This window comes from Oryctolagus cuniculus, chromosome 7, assembly GCF_051225735.1.
Source record: "Oryctolagus cuniculus isolate XC-2025 breed Fujian yellow rabbit chromosome 7, ASM5122573v1, whole genome shotgun sequence".
NCBI classification, from domain to species: Eukaryota; Metazoa; Chordata; class Mammalia; order Lagomorpha; family Leporidae; genus Oryctolagus; species Oryctolagus cuniculus.
In genome coordinates, this window is record NC_142873.1 from 30331130 (window position 1) to 30346711 (window position 15582).

At 40.3% G+C, this 15582-nt stretch overlaps 1 pseudogene; it reads right to left on the reverse strand.

Moving 5' to 3' along the window:
* The window catches only part of LOC127493524 (adenylyl cyclase-associated protein 1 pseudogene), a 36706-nt pseudogene that overhangs the window by 2342 nt on the left and 18782 nt on the right, over positions 1-15582 (reverse strand).

The window sequence follows — 15582 nt, forward strand, 5'->3', positions numbered from 1 at the left end:
CAGAGGTTTATCTACTACATCTTCAGTGCAAAGAATACAAGACTACAGATTTGGTTTGGCACACTACCCCCAACCCCCCAATTTTTTTGTTCCCAACATTCCTCAGACAATGAGGACAACACATGACATTTTAGCATTAGTCACCTTAAATTCAGTTTGCTAATAAATATCGACCCATCCTGAGAACATCTTGTTTATCTCACATTTGGGGGTGTGAAATGTGTCACTCATGAGTTTTTTCAGGCAATTAGTATTTTTTTGAAAGCCAGCCATAATTTTAAATTAATAATATTTGATGGCATGATTGCCATTTTTTCTAATTCTAGAATAGTTATAGCTGTCCTTATATTTTTGGAGTGCCCAAATTTCATTAAGAGCATCAGTTATTGAACAGTCTCTGATAATATGAGGGTACTTCTAAAAAGTTCATGAAAATGGAATTGACAGCTAAGTTTACTTCAGCGAAAAATTTTTTAAACCACGTGTAGTTTTTCCTAATATGACATTTCTATAAACATTTAAAAACTCCTTGTGCAGTGATCATTTCAGGGATTACTGAAATGCACAAGGCCATTTGCCCTATGTGTAGGCATTTCTGGACAGGTGCACAATTTTATTCTTGTGATATTGATATGAATGGTTACCTACCTGTTCCTACTGTGGATAGCATGATAATTTTTACATTCTCATTCACCCAAGACCATATTCCTTGTGCATTAAAGCCAAATAAGCATATTTTTATAACCATGGGGAAGAGAGAGAGAGAGATAAGAATCTGAGACTGGCCTCTGGGACTTCGGTGCATGGAATTTTACTGGCCAAAGATCTCTTCTTGTGTTTATTTTAACAATAACTAGTGTGTGTGAGGCATTTTCTCCAGGGCTTACAGCTATATATTAGTTTCTAATATATGGCTGTATTGTATTATCTGGGGTCAGTTTGTATACAACCTCTTAAATAATAAAAATGTACTTAAGCCATTCTTGGAACTAGATGTTAGGAATTAAGGATGATCAGGTAAATAAGTAAACGAGATTCAGCCATGCACTGCATTTCTTCCTGCAATTCATTCCATTCCTGGGAGGTAGGTTGACATGTCTGTTAAAGAGAATAGGCTTTGGAACCAAAGCAACTTAGGTTCAAGTCCAAGTTAACTACTTTTTAACTCTTTGACTTGAGCAATTCACTTAGCTTCCATTTTCTTCATGTGTAAAATGCATATGATAATATCTACCTCTTTTTGTAAAATTAGCTGTGATAAAGCATGTAAAACACTTAGTCCAGGGCTTAACATAAAGCAGATTCTCAATAAAATATTAAACCTTATTTTAAGGCACACTTTCTTCTTATCTTCCATATTTCTCTCATCTCTATATTTTTTTAAGATTGGTTGATTTATTTATTTGAAGGTGAGAGTAAGGGTTGGGAAGGGGAAGTTAGAGAGAGAGACACATCTTCCATTTACTAGCTCAGTCTCCAAATAGCTTCAATGTCTAAGGCTGGTCCAGATCAAAGTCAAGAACCTTGAGTTGCATCCAGGTCTCCCACATGGGTGACAGGACCCTAAGTAATTGGGCATCCTCCACTGCCTCCCCAGGTTCATCAGCAGGGAGCTGGGTGGGAAGCAGAGCAGCTGGGAGTCCAGCCAGTGCTCCAATATGGGATGATGACCTTGCAGGCAGCAGTTTATCTGGCTGCACTATAACCCCAGACCCTTCTCTATTCTCCTTTTTAGTCAGGATTGGATAACCAGTATATTGAACAACACTTAAATTTCATGACTAAGCATAACAGAAGTTTATTTCTAACCTATGTGAAGTATAGTCATAGTGGTAGGGGAAGAGACTCAGGCTCCTTCCAGCTCAGCATAAAACACTCTTGGCAGTGAACAGCAAATGATGGCCTATGGGCTAAATTTACCTGTTGCTTGTTTTTGTGCATCCCATGAGCTAAAAATGGATTTTATCCTATTTAAATACTTATTTTTATTTTATTTATTTGAGAAGAGAGAGAGAGAGAGGAGGTAGCCAGGTCTGGGTAAGGCCAAAGCCAAGAGCTGCAAACTCAATCCAGGTCTTCCACATAGGAGACAGAGACCTAATCAATTGAAACATCATATGATGTTTCACAGTGTGCACATTAGTTGGAAGTTAGGATTGGGAACAGAGCTGGAGCATGAATTCAGACACTCTAATATAGTATGCAGACCTCCCAAGTGGTATGTTAACTATTAGCCAAATACTAGCCCCAATACCTACATTGTATCCTTGATTTTGCTTCTTGGCACATAAAAATATAAAACATTTGCATCTTGCTCTTTAAGAAAATGTTTTCCAGCCCTCTTCGTGGGCCCCAGAGAAAAATCCTCTCTGGGTCCTCTGCTGGGCCATCAAATGGAGGAAAGGAAGTAGATTGTGTGGGAGATTTCTTTAGGTCCGTTCAGGAGAGGGCATGCCAAAGTCCCACGGTGTTCCTTTAGCCAGCACTGAGCCAAAGCCCATACCTAGCTGCAAGGGAAGCTGGGAAATGTGCTCTTGTGTAAGCCCCAGGAGCTGAGTCATGGATTCCAGTGAGCACAGGGCAGAACGGCAATATCACCTTAAAAATAGACCTCTTCCTGTTCAACCCGCATATACGCCTAATCTACCTTTTCTCCTAACCCTATTCCATTCAACCCTAAATGTTACTGACTCACTCACTCTTCCCTTGGCAGTGGACCACTTCGTTGTCTACCTCATGGGGATACTCTTTATGTGGTCTCTCTAGGCACCTCTTGTTTCTGAATCTACCTAGTCATTTGTATTTTACAACCCCTCTTTCTGCAGTGACTTTAACAAGACAGATCTCTCCAGCATGATCTGTGCTGGTGTTCCTGTCACTCACAGAACAGACACACCATGGCTGTGTAAAAGGATGATTCCTTTATGCTGCAACCCCAAGACTTCAGACTCTAAAATCCTCCTTTTTGACGGTCATTTCTTGTTATTGCACCTAGTCTCTTCTTCCTTACACTCCCTGGTCTTCTTCACAACCTTCAGGTGTCTCTCTTTTCCATCCTACTAATCCTGGGCTCAATGATCAATCATATCAGTAACTCTATTCCTGACACCCAAACATCCTTCCCCCGAAGTCTTCCAACCTGTTTTCTACCCTGAATATTCCCACATCTCATCAAACAGCATCAGTATTCATGTGCACCACTTCTGTTCCTAAACTGGCGAGTGTTGCAAAATAAAGACCAATGCACCGGCTAACTTGTTCTAAATATCCCTAACCTGCCCATCTTCATCTGGGCCTCAGACACTCAGTAATTCTTTGATTTCTTTCCAATAATTCTTTGAATTATTTCTGATTGTTACCCTGCTGCACACCTAAAGCTTGCAGTTTCATTATATTTCTTCATCCATCACTGCCTCCTTGTTCACTATAGATGACTTTTGTTTTATTAGGATTTTAAATAATTCACTCATTACTTCAATGCTTATTTACAGAGAAACTATTATACACCCTCTGCATATTTTATATTCTTGTCTTTGCATTAGCCAAGATTTGCAGTATGATATTGAACAAAAATGGCAAGAAATGTTACACTTTCGTAAAACAATCTGTAATGAGGATAAGCTCTGTTAAGAATAGAGCGATTCTGGCATTTACAGAATGGATACTGTTCTTTTCCTTCTGCTGGAGGCACTGAGGAATTTTCTCCAGGGTTTGTTGTGATGACCCAGTGGTAGGGCTCCTGGAGATAAAATCACAAAATCCTGGAGCCCTGTAACTGGCTTCTCTTCTCAGCAGTGAGCCTCCAGCAATCTGTCAATTATAGCTCAGCACTTCCTGCGCTAGAACTGATTCCCATGTAGATTTCTGCTCCAATAGATGAGCCTCTCTGACATACCTGTGTGGTCTCTCCAATTCTGGGGGCCACAGTTTGCCCTGTGAGCCTACTTCTCTGATGGATCTCAAAAGAATTGTTGATGTTTTAATTTGTTTATATTTTTATTGGTTGTTAGGGTGGGATGGAAACTTATAAGCTCCTGACATGCCAAATTAGAAGTGTAGAGAAGAATTCTTACTCAAGTCATATGGGCCAGGAGATTTCTCTGTGGGAAAGATTTTGTTATAGATTTCTTTCCTAATAACTATGAAAATATTTTGAATTTCTGTTTTCTTCCACGTCATTTTTATAGTTTTTTTTTAAGAATTTGCCTATTTTATCTAAATTTTCAAAACACACTTGTCATAAATTAATATAATAGTCTCATAATTGTAATGGCTTTAGGATCTTTGGTAGTATCTGCTTTTTTTCTTGGTATTGGTTATTTATTATTTCTTTTTCTATCATTAATCTTATTATGAATTTATCAATATTATTAGATTTTTCTATTTTTTTAAGATTTATGTATTTATTTGAGAGGTAGAGTTACGGGGTGGGGGGGGGAGAGGGAGATCTTTGATCCATTGGTTCACTCCTGAAACGGCTGCAATGACTAAGGCTGGCCCAGGCAGAAGCCAGGAGCTTCCTCAAGGTCTCCACAAGGGTGCAGGGGCCCAGGGACTTGGGCCATCCTCCATTGCTTGCCCAGGCACATCAATAGGGAGCTGGGTCAGAAGTGGAGCAACTGGGACTTAAACCAGCACCCACATGGAATGCCAGTGTTGCGGGTGTGGCTTTAACTCACTGAGCCACAACACTGGCCCCTGGACTTTTCTAAGAACAAATTTTTACCTACAATTGATAACCAGTCTGAAACTTTTATTATATAATTATGTTCGGCTTTTACCTTTATAATTTTTTTCTTTTACTTCCTTTGGGTTTAATTTGATATTCTTTTGTTATCTTCTTGTGATATTTTCTAGATACTGATTTTAGCCTTCCTTTTTTTCCCATTATATGCATTTTAAGCTTATAAATTTACCTCTAAGTATCACTTCGGTTGTACCTCACAAGTTTAATATGTTACATCATTTAAGTTATTCAACTGAAAATATTTGTAAAACACTTTTGGAGTGATTTCTTTATTTAACTAAGGGTTATTTTGAAGAATATTGCTTAATTCCTATATTCAGATGCTTGAAAACCTTCTAACTATCTTTATTCATTTTGTGGCTTAATTCCACTATGGTCTGAGAAGTATACTTTGAATTATTACAATTCTTTGTAATTTGTTTAAACGTTTTATCAATAAACATATCACCTTTGGGTAGGAGTCTATGTATGTACATAATGGATGTGTATTTCGATGTTGTATTTACAAATGTATCTATATTTCTATAAGCCTCTACTTGCAGGTATAGCTCTGTAGCTCTATTTGAGGTTCTCTAAATATCTTGTGGAAATAATAGAATTAAAAATAAGATAATTGGTAGTATAAAAATTTTGAAATTTACACGGTTTTTTCATCACAAGCATTTTTATGAGTTTTTGAGACCACATGAATGCATGGATTTCTTTTCTTTTCTTTTTTTTTTCACAGGCAGAGTGGACAGTGAGAGAGAGAGAGAGAGAGAGAGAGAAAGGTCTTCCTTTTGCCGTTGGTTCACCCTTCAATGGCCGCCGCGCTGTGGCCGGCGCACCACGCTGATCCGATGGCAGGAGCCAGGAGCCAGGTGCTTCTCCTGGTCTCCCATGGGGTGCAAGGCCCAAGCACCTGGGCCATCCTCCACTGCACTCCCTGGCCACAGCAGAGAACTGGCCTGGAAGAGGGACAACTGGGACAGAATCCGGTGCCCCAACCAGGACTAGAACCTGGTGTGCCAGTGCCGCGAGGCGGAGGATTAGCCTATTGAGCCGTGGCGCCGGCGAATGCATGGATTTCAATTTTTGGCATCAGAATAAAATTATCTTTTAATCTACTTTCCATGAATTTTTTTATTTAACCTCATGGATATGTATCTCCAAGTTTGTTAATCACATTGTTTAAATCTCCATTGCTTTTTTTATTTATTTAAAAATTATTTACTTATTTGAGAGGTAGAACTACAGACAGAAAGAGGGAGAGACAGAGAGAGAGGTCTTCCATCTGTTGGTTCACTCCCCAGTGGCCACAACAGCTGGAGCTGGGCAGATCCAAAGCCAGGAACCAGGAGCTTCTTCCAGGTTTCCCACATGGGTACAGAGGCCCAAACACTTGAGTCACCTTCCACTGCTTTCCTAGGCCATTAGCAGGAGTTGAATGGGAACTGGATCAGCTGGGACTCAAACTGGATACCTCAAATTGGGGCCCAAATTGGATGCTGGCTCCACAGCAGAGGCTTAACCTACTGTGGCACAGCAGTGGCTCCAAATCTCCTTTCTACTTACTGAGTCCTTGTAACTTGATACATTGGTTTCCCAGAGAACTTTGTCAAGTAGCCCTCTGTGGTTGTGACTTTGTCAGTTTCTCTTTTCACTTCCATCAGTTTTTGCTTCATGTGTTTTAAACTTATTTCAGAAGTTCATATAATTTTAGAATTATTCTTTCTGCTGGATTGAAAATTTGGCATTAAAATATCTCCTTTATACTCTAGTTTTTTTGTTGTTGTTGTTAGTTTTTTTTTTCTTATTGTCTGCATTCTCTGTTATTATCACAGCTTCAGATCTGCAGATGCTCTCCACTGGTGAAGGTTTGCAAGCATATCATTTTTACTTTCCTCTGACTTTAAAGGGTACTTTTATTTATTTGAAAGGCAGAGTTACAGAGAGAGGAGGAGGTAGAGGAGACACACACACACACACAGAGGTCTTCCATCCACTGATTCACACCTCAAATGGCCGCAACCACTGGAGCTGGGCCAGAGAGAAGCCAGGAGTCCTGAGTTCCTTTCAGGTCTCCCACTTCGTTACAGGGGCCCAAGCACTTGGGTCATCTTCTGCTGCTTTCCCAGGTTCTTTGGTGGGGAGCGGGATGAGAAGTTGAGCATCCAGGTCTCGAACCAGCACCCATATGGGATGCTGGTGTCACAGGAGGAGGCTTGACCAGCTACACCACAACGCAGGCCTGTTGCTTCTTATTTTTAAGAAATACACTCATGTTGGTTTTAGTCATCTAGTTAGGGTGACAATTTTCATTTTAATTGAGTCATTAATCTGTGTTAAGAACAATTTAGAACAAAGTGTTTCATCTTAATATGCATTTCTATTTTCAAATACATGTTCATACTTTTTTTGTTCTTTCTTCTCTTTTTTGTTGAATAAGCTTTTCAAAATGTTCTCCTTATTGTTGCTACTTATATACATCTTCTGGTGGTTACTACTGAGATTATAAAATATACCTATGGCAAATATAAACTAGTAGCTTTATTATTTTTCTGAGTTTTTAAGACCTTATTATAATTCACCATCTCAGAATACATTATCTGTAACCTTTAATTCTTTGGTAACACTGATGTTATTTCATTATCCATAGATATTAAATTTTATTTACTTATTTATTTTTTAACTTTTATTTAGCAAATATAAATTTCCAAAGTACAGTTTATGGATTACAATGGCTTCCCCCCTCCCTTAACTTCCCTTCCACCCACAACCCTCCAACTCCCGCTCCCTTTCCCATTCCATTCACATCAAGATTCATTTTCAATTATCTTTATATACAGAAGATCAATTTAGTATATATTAAGTAAAGATTTCAACAGTTTGCACCCACACAGAAACACAAAGTGTAAAATACTATTTCAGTACTAGTTATAGCATTAATTCACATTGAACAACACATTAAGGACAGAGATCCTACAGGCGGAGTAAATGCACAGTGACTCCTGTTGTTGACTTAACAAATTGACACTCTTGTTTATGGCATCAGTAATCTCCCTAGGCCCTTGTCATGAGTTGCCAAGGCTATGGAAGCCTTTTGAGTTCGCCAAGGTCATAGTCAAAGTGGAGGTTCAATCCTCCCTTCAGAGAAAGGTACCTCCTTTTTTGATGGCTCATTCTTTCTACTGGGATCTCACTCGCAGAGATCTTTCATTTAGGTGTTTTTTTTTTTTTTTTTTTTTTTTTTTTGCCAGAGTGTCTTGGTTTTCCATGCCTAAAATACTCTCATGGGCTCTTCAGGCAGAACCAAATGCCTTAAGGGCTGATTCTGAGGCCAGAGTGCTGTTTAGGACATCTGCCATTCTATGAGTCTGCTATTTATCCCGCTTCCCATGTTGGATCGTTCTCTCCCTTTTTTATTCTATCAGTTAATATTAGCAGACACTAGTCTTGTTTATGTGGTCCCTTTGACAGACCTATCATTATGATCAATTGTGAACTGAAATTGATCACTTTGACTGGTGAGATGGCATTGGTACATGCCACCTTGATGGGACTGAATTGGAATCCCCTGGCACATTTAATTTTAAATGGTAGGATATTTATTGTTTGATACTATCAGCATTCAACATGTTTCTTCTTTTTATTCTCTTCATTCTGCATTTCTTTTTTTTTTTAAGATTTCTTTATTTGTTTGAAAGTCAAAATTACAAGGTGGTGGGGGAAGAGAGGAGGAGGGAAGAGATGTCAATCTTCTATCCACTGGTTCAATGGCTGCAATGGCCAGTACTGGGTCAGGCCAAAGCCAGGAACAAGGAACTTATTCCAGGTCTCCCATATGTATAGCAGGGGCACAAGCACTTGTGCCATCTTTCACAGACAACCAAAGTGGTGTCTTAACCGCTATGCCAAATGCCAATTGCGAGCTTATTTCTTGTGCCATACAATATCCAGTGGGGTTTAACAACATTGAAATTGGTTAGATAACTTAAAATAAAGAGATATAATTCAGATTCTCATCAAGAGTTAGGTGTGAATCAGACTCTTGGAGAAGAACCTGGACTATTTTTGGCCATTTGTGTAGGATGCTTTAAGTAAATTCTTTCAGACTGCTGATCGAACATAATTATGCATATTCTATAGGTACAAGGAAGAGCTAAATGAGCTGGGGATGCGGGGCTCTCTTTCCTAAAAGGTTAATGTAGATAAAAGCCTCTTCCAGCAAGCCCATTGTGCCCTGAAGGAGTTCAAGAGCCTTCCAGGGGGCCTGATTTGCCAGAAGAGTGCCAATAGCCAAGAAGTTGTTGAATGCCAGGAAGGTCAGCATTTTCTTGCTCCCAGCATTGTGTTTTGTGCTATGAGCCAGCCATCACAGGCCTTCTCAGTGCTGAGTTGGGGTCTCATCACCAGAGCACATGGATGTGACCTGAGTGGTTTCTGCTGTAGCACTCCAGGCTCACAGACGGACACTTTGGGAAGGCGAGTTCACCCCACAGCCTAGAAACACATTCTGGCTTCAACTGCAGAAAGAGGAAAGGGGCTGAAGGTGGTGGGAGCTGGACATGCTTGATGACAGTCCCTTGTCTTCGCAGGGTGCTCCTTCTCCATTCACTTCCTTAAAGTTCCTGCTGCAGTCTCCCTGGGGTATTACTTTCCTCGACCAGAAGGCAGGAGAAAGGTGGTGCAGGTAGGACTCACGGGTGTGAATGTGAGTGCTTTCTACACTGGGAGCTGCTATTCAAATATAAATCCTCATTATATTACATGAGGACTTCAAATCATTTGTTGAAAAATAGAATTAAAAATAAGTTACCAGGATCTGGCGTTGTGGCATATGGGGTAAAGCTGCGCTTACAATGCCTGCATCCTGTACCCATACCAGCAGCTGGTTTGTGGTCCAGTTGCTCTATTTCTGACCCATTTTCCTACTAATGGCCTAGAAAAAGTGGTGAAAGATGGCCCAAGTTCTTGGACATCCACCACCCACATGAAACACCTGGATACAGCTCTGTCTACTGGCTTCAGCCTGGTCCAGTGCTAGCCCTTGCAGCCATTGGGGGTAGTGAGCCAGTGGATGAAAGATACTCTCTCTCTGTCTCTCCTTCTCTGTGTAACTCTAACTTTCAAATAAATAAATAAATGTTTTTTTAAATAAATTTACTGTGGTATAAAAATCCTTAAAAATCCCTTATAACTTTCTCATAATACATACTTTCCATGGATTTTTGTGAATATCCCTCATATATATATATATATTTGACAGTCAGAGTTAGACTGTGTGAGAGAGAGAGAGAGAGAGAGAGAGAGAGAGAGAGAGAAAGGTCTTCCTTTTCCATTGGTTCACCCCCCAAATGGCCACTACAGCCAGCGCGCTGCACCGGTCTGAAGCCAGGAGCCAGGTGTTTCCTCCCAGTCTCCCATGCAGGTGCAGGGCTCAAGCACTTGGGCCATCTTCCACTGCGTTCCCGGGCCACAGCAGAGAGCTGGACTGGAAGAGGAGCAACCAGGACTAGAACCCAGAGTACTGGTGGCCACAGGTCAGATGATTAGCCTAGTGAGCCGCGGCGCAGGCCAACCTCATATATTTTTTTAATCCCTCTTATTTGAGGAGTTGCAAAGAAATCATCTATGACTGTCTGGAACAATGCCTGGGACAAAAATCAATCATGCAAATTAGCCCTGTTAATTTACCAGGAATTAGAGAGTTTAACAACTCAGCTTGATCCTAAAGGATATAACAGTAAAAATAGATTTGGGACATCAGGAGGAATACATTTTGGGTTTTATCTGTTGGAGTTAACCCTGGATACCTACTGTTTGCGCAATAGGATGTGTTTCTGAAATCATTTTAACGTATTCCTCATCTGATTTGATCTTCACAGTAACCTCACTATGAGGACAGCAATACCATCTTTTTGTATGGATGAGGAAATAGCTATACAAACATTAGTCCATTGTCAGTAACTGCTGTCCATGGGAAAACAGAGTGGTGTTGGGACCTGATACTTGTTTTTCTGGTTCTACATCCTCAGTCTTTCTGCTTCAGTGTAATCCTTCAGTGTAATTGGACTCTCATTTTATTATTTGGTAAGCTTTCTTTCCATTGTGCTACTCCTTAGACAAAAATGGGGGGGGGTGGACAGTGAAATTTACAGATTTGAGAGGCTTTTGCAATTGGTTTGGAGTTCTTTGTGTGTGTGTGTGTGTGTGTGTGTGTTTAAGATGCATTTATTTATTCATTTTAAAGGCAGAGTTACAGAGAGAGGAGAGGAAACAGAGAGAGAGAAAGATCTTCCATTCATCGGATCACTCCCCAAATGGCCTTAATGGCTGGAGATGGGCCAGGCCAAAGCCAGGAGCCAGGAGCCAGAACTTCAGGTCTCCCACATGGGAGGCAGCGGCCCGAGTACCTGGGTCATCTTTGGCTGCTTTCTTAATACTTTAGCAGTGAGCTGGATTGAAAGTAGAGTGACTGGGACTCAAACCTGTGCTCCTATGGGATGTTGGTGTTACAGGCAGCAGCTTAATCTGCTGTACAACACCAGGCCCTGCTTGGAGTTAAGAGAATCACATAGTTATCCCTGGGATTGAATTTAATCATGAAACTGCAATTGTAGGTTCATCCCAATGCTGTGAACTGTGGACCTCCCACAAGGGTAGATGTTGCCCAGGAATAATTATCCTTCTTCTCCAAGAGTGGTAGAGCAGATTTTGTCAACAAGTGTGCTTTGGGCGTTGTGCTGGGGACCACAGGGAATAGAGTAGAAGTTTATTACAAGGTTCTTGCTCCCAGGAGCTGAAATCTAGACTAACTAAATGCACACAAAATAATCTGCTGCCAGCTCTCCTTGAAAGAGCATTTCAGAGGAAAGGAGAGATAGTGGGAGCAAAAGAAGCTGCATGGAACTGTAGGAAAGAAGTGTCCTCTAAGGCAAGTCAGTGATGAGAACTCAGTACCCTGAAGGGGGCAATGCACATTTCCAAGTGGAGGGTCAGTGTGAAGAAAGCTCAGAGGCGGGCGCAGTGAGAGGATGTGGTGAGACAGTGAAGGAGGCATCTTCATGGTGGTGGGAGGAGAAACCACTCATCCCCTCTCCTATTAGGAGAAGAAAGACTGAGGCCAAGACAAACCTGAGGTAGGAGCAAGGAGAAGCAGGTTCTCGTGGTGATGCTGTGGCAAGGACTCCACCCCTTCCTGCTGTACTGTTAATCAGGATGACCCTCAGAGGTGTGAGCTGTCCCCACTCAGAGAGAATGTGACCTTTCTGGGAGGGGGAGGCGTAGGGAAGGAGGGGAGTTGAGAAGAAATTCTTTGAGATGGGCAGGAAGTAAGCTTCTGTTTGAGCACTTCACCCCACGGACAGACTTTCCACAAGAACATCCTCGGCTTTCAAGGCTGATTCAGGCAATGATCTTCCTTTGGGAGATTTCACATCTCTTCCCTTTCCTGCTTGGTACATACTTTTTTTTTTTTCTTATGGCAGATTTTGTATTTTTAGCCCAGGCAGTTGCTGTGGCAACCACTAGAGCTGAACATTTTGTTTCCCAAGAACAAATGTATGCTTAAATATTCAAGCAATTTTCAGTTGTTCAAAGGAACTGAGATTTCTAACATATTATTTAAACCATATGAGTGAATTTGAATTTTCTCTCCTTTGCCTTTAAGAGTTCCCACAGTGCTCACACCTTTTCAGAATTGGTGAGAGAAGGGACAGGGGTCAGAATTAGTGTTTACATCAAACATGGGAATACCTTGGAAAAAGGGAACTAAGGAGTAATTTGATGTTTGCTTGCCACTTCTATTTGATCTTAATTTTGAAGATTTTAATATTTGTGCTCTCCAGATAATGAATATTGGAGCTCATTTCTTCCTTCCTTGAGAAAGGAAGATGCATTAGAAGTTACTCTTCCCCAGCCTTTCAATCAAGAAGGACCATTCTTCTCATGTCCTGCTTACCTCCAAGTTGCTGGCATTGAAAAATGTTTTTTTCCTCAAATTTGATCACAACTACTTTAGAAAAGTTGTAGAAATTCCTTTATTATATCTGTTTTTCTTTTTCTCCCAATACTACGTGCATAATATACACGTGTAATATAAACATTCTCTTATTTTGATATCTCAGGTTTTGAAGCCCCCACATTGCTTTCAAGTGCATCAGAATGTGAGAATGGATCTTTCCATCATCAAGATAAGGAGTTGTTAACTTTGGGTCCATGAACTTGGATGGAAAAGTAATTAAAGCATTATTTTTGCTAAATTCTCATTGAGATGTATAGTTTCTGTCTATAAATGTAGATAACAAATCAAGTCTAGTGGTCACTTTGTTGATACTAGTAACATTATCATATTACAATTTTTGAACAGTTATATCAAACATTTTGCTTGCCCATTACTATTTTGAAATTGTTGTAGCTATGAGATATCTATGGAGTACAATCTTGTTATCTCTTCAGTTAATAATGAAACACACACATACATACCAAAAATTTTATATTTGGTATTTTGATGACTATATTTAAATATTTATCTCTTTAAAACAAGTTATATTTTAATCTACGCATTTAAAAATTATTCTCTGAAGGGAGTCTTTAGGTCTTCCAGAATGCCAGCAGGCTCCCTGGCACACAAACTTTTAACAACTCTGCATTTATGCATTTATGTGTTTGTATTCTTGTGCTATCATCTCTACATCTATAACAAGCTGTGTTAAGGAAATAAGATTCCTTAGCTTTGCTTTTTAAAGTCACTGAAACATGGAAGCATATTTCTCAGTACTGTAATTTGGACCTTGCCAAAGAAGCCCTGCTTTTTTTTTTTTTTTAGAGTAGGTGATGAAGATTTGCCATTGCCTGGCACATATTCTACACTCTGTCCATTGCCTTTGAAAGGTGCCTGTATACCTGGAAATTTAAAAATGATGCTGCAGAAAGAAGTAATATCAGTCAGAGCTGGTTCAAAACTCAGAATCCACTCTGTTAACTGAAGCAGGAAGAGATTTAGGGATTGTAGAAAATTACATGCTGGAGTTGAAGGAGAAAAGTTCAGAGAAAGATACCCTTGGTGCTCTGGAAATTGGGAAATTGAAAGAATTGCAGGAACCCACCACTGGTGCTGTTGGCTACTGCAGCCACAAATGATGTAATTCACAGAAGGACACCTGGAGACTGCTTTACAGCATCATGTTAACTGTCTTCTGCAGTCCATATGACTCATACCACTGTCTGGTGCTGCAGGGACCTTAATATTTTCTGTTTGTCCTCAGCTTTCTAGATATTGCACTTCCCTTTCATCGCTGGAATCTAACCTAGGATCTCACTGGTTAGAATTTGTACATCTCAGGCACCCAGCCTCTGGGAAATCAAGGCAACATGAGGTGGGGAGCAGAGAGAAAGGAAGGTGGGCACAGAGAAAATCACAGAAAATCCAACCACAATCCTGGAGGAGGGGGGAATGGTGGGAAAATATAGGTTTGGATGTTGTGATTTCTGAACCCTTGGCTGTGTGTGCCTTCAGGTAACACACTAGTCTCCTCTGACACTCAATTCTACATTTACACAGGTTTAATTTTAAGCTCTTCTACATTATGATTAAGGTACCTTTCAATTCTGAATCCCCTTGGTCCATGGTTTTGGGAGGTGATTTCTTGGAATTCAGTCTTTTGAAAGGAAAATTGGCTTCTTTGCTTATGAGCCCCGATGAATGAATGGTTCTATGGGACGTGGAACCTGTTGGACAATGGACTGAGGAAACGCTGGAGACTTCTTAAGGTTTTCTTGCATTCCACAGAGGGGTTGCTTTTCTTTTCAATACCCCCCTATTGTGGGATGGCATCTTTCTCTGCTGCCTAGGTAGTCCACTGGGGGAAAATCATACTGAGGATTTGATTGCATTAACTCAGTCTCATCCCTTATGTGCATTCACATGGGAGTGTGTAGGAGATAATTTCTTACTAGTCCAGTGGTAATCCTGTATTCTGCATCTTGAATCATTTCCCAGTAAACGTGTTCATCTCCAGCTTCATCACTTCCCCACAAACTCTATCTCTTGTCATGCTGCCAAGGAGGGAGCAACAGAACAAGAATCAAAATATCTCAGATATCCTAGTAGCTGAAAGCAGGATGGGTTGGACAAAAGTGTTTTCCTGCTGTTCTATTATGATCAATTAGTTCCTCAGGGGGCTTTCTTTGTATCAAGCCTTCTAGAAAGTCCTTTCCTATAGGCAAGTGCACTCCAGAGGCCAGGCCCACTATGTTCAGAGTGCTGAGTTCATTATCTAGGGGCAACCAGGTGTACCACTTTGTCACACATCAAGTGAAAGCCTGGAAGAGACTTTGAATCATTCATGTTAATTCTACAAGCTTATTGCCTCCAAAGTGAAAGGATTATGTGCAGCTGAGAGATCTGTTTTAGCAGGAATTTCCAATATGGAAAGTACTTAATATTTGATTTCATGCTTTACAAAGACCAGGCCTTGGTTTCCACGGCATGTCAACAATTCTATTCCTGTCCTGAGAGTGGGGAGGCCCTTTGACAGAGGTGGGGTGAAGTTAGAGAGCCAGGTTTCCTGTCACTATTGGCTCTGTTGAAGGGAGATAAGATAGCTGGACAGCTGAGTGAAAAAAGCAAAAAAAAAAAAAAAAAAGCTTTATGTGGTTATTTTCGGCCCAAGAAAGATTAAAAAAATCAATTTAATTCACTTTTAAAATACAACTATTGGTCATGTATTTGTAAAGATCAATGCTGCAATTATAAAAGGATTAGAGTTGAAAATATGTGATTTCAGACTTTATTATTTCAAGAGATAATTATAATGAATACACATCTAAATACTTTGATACAACTCTGTGAT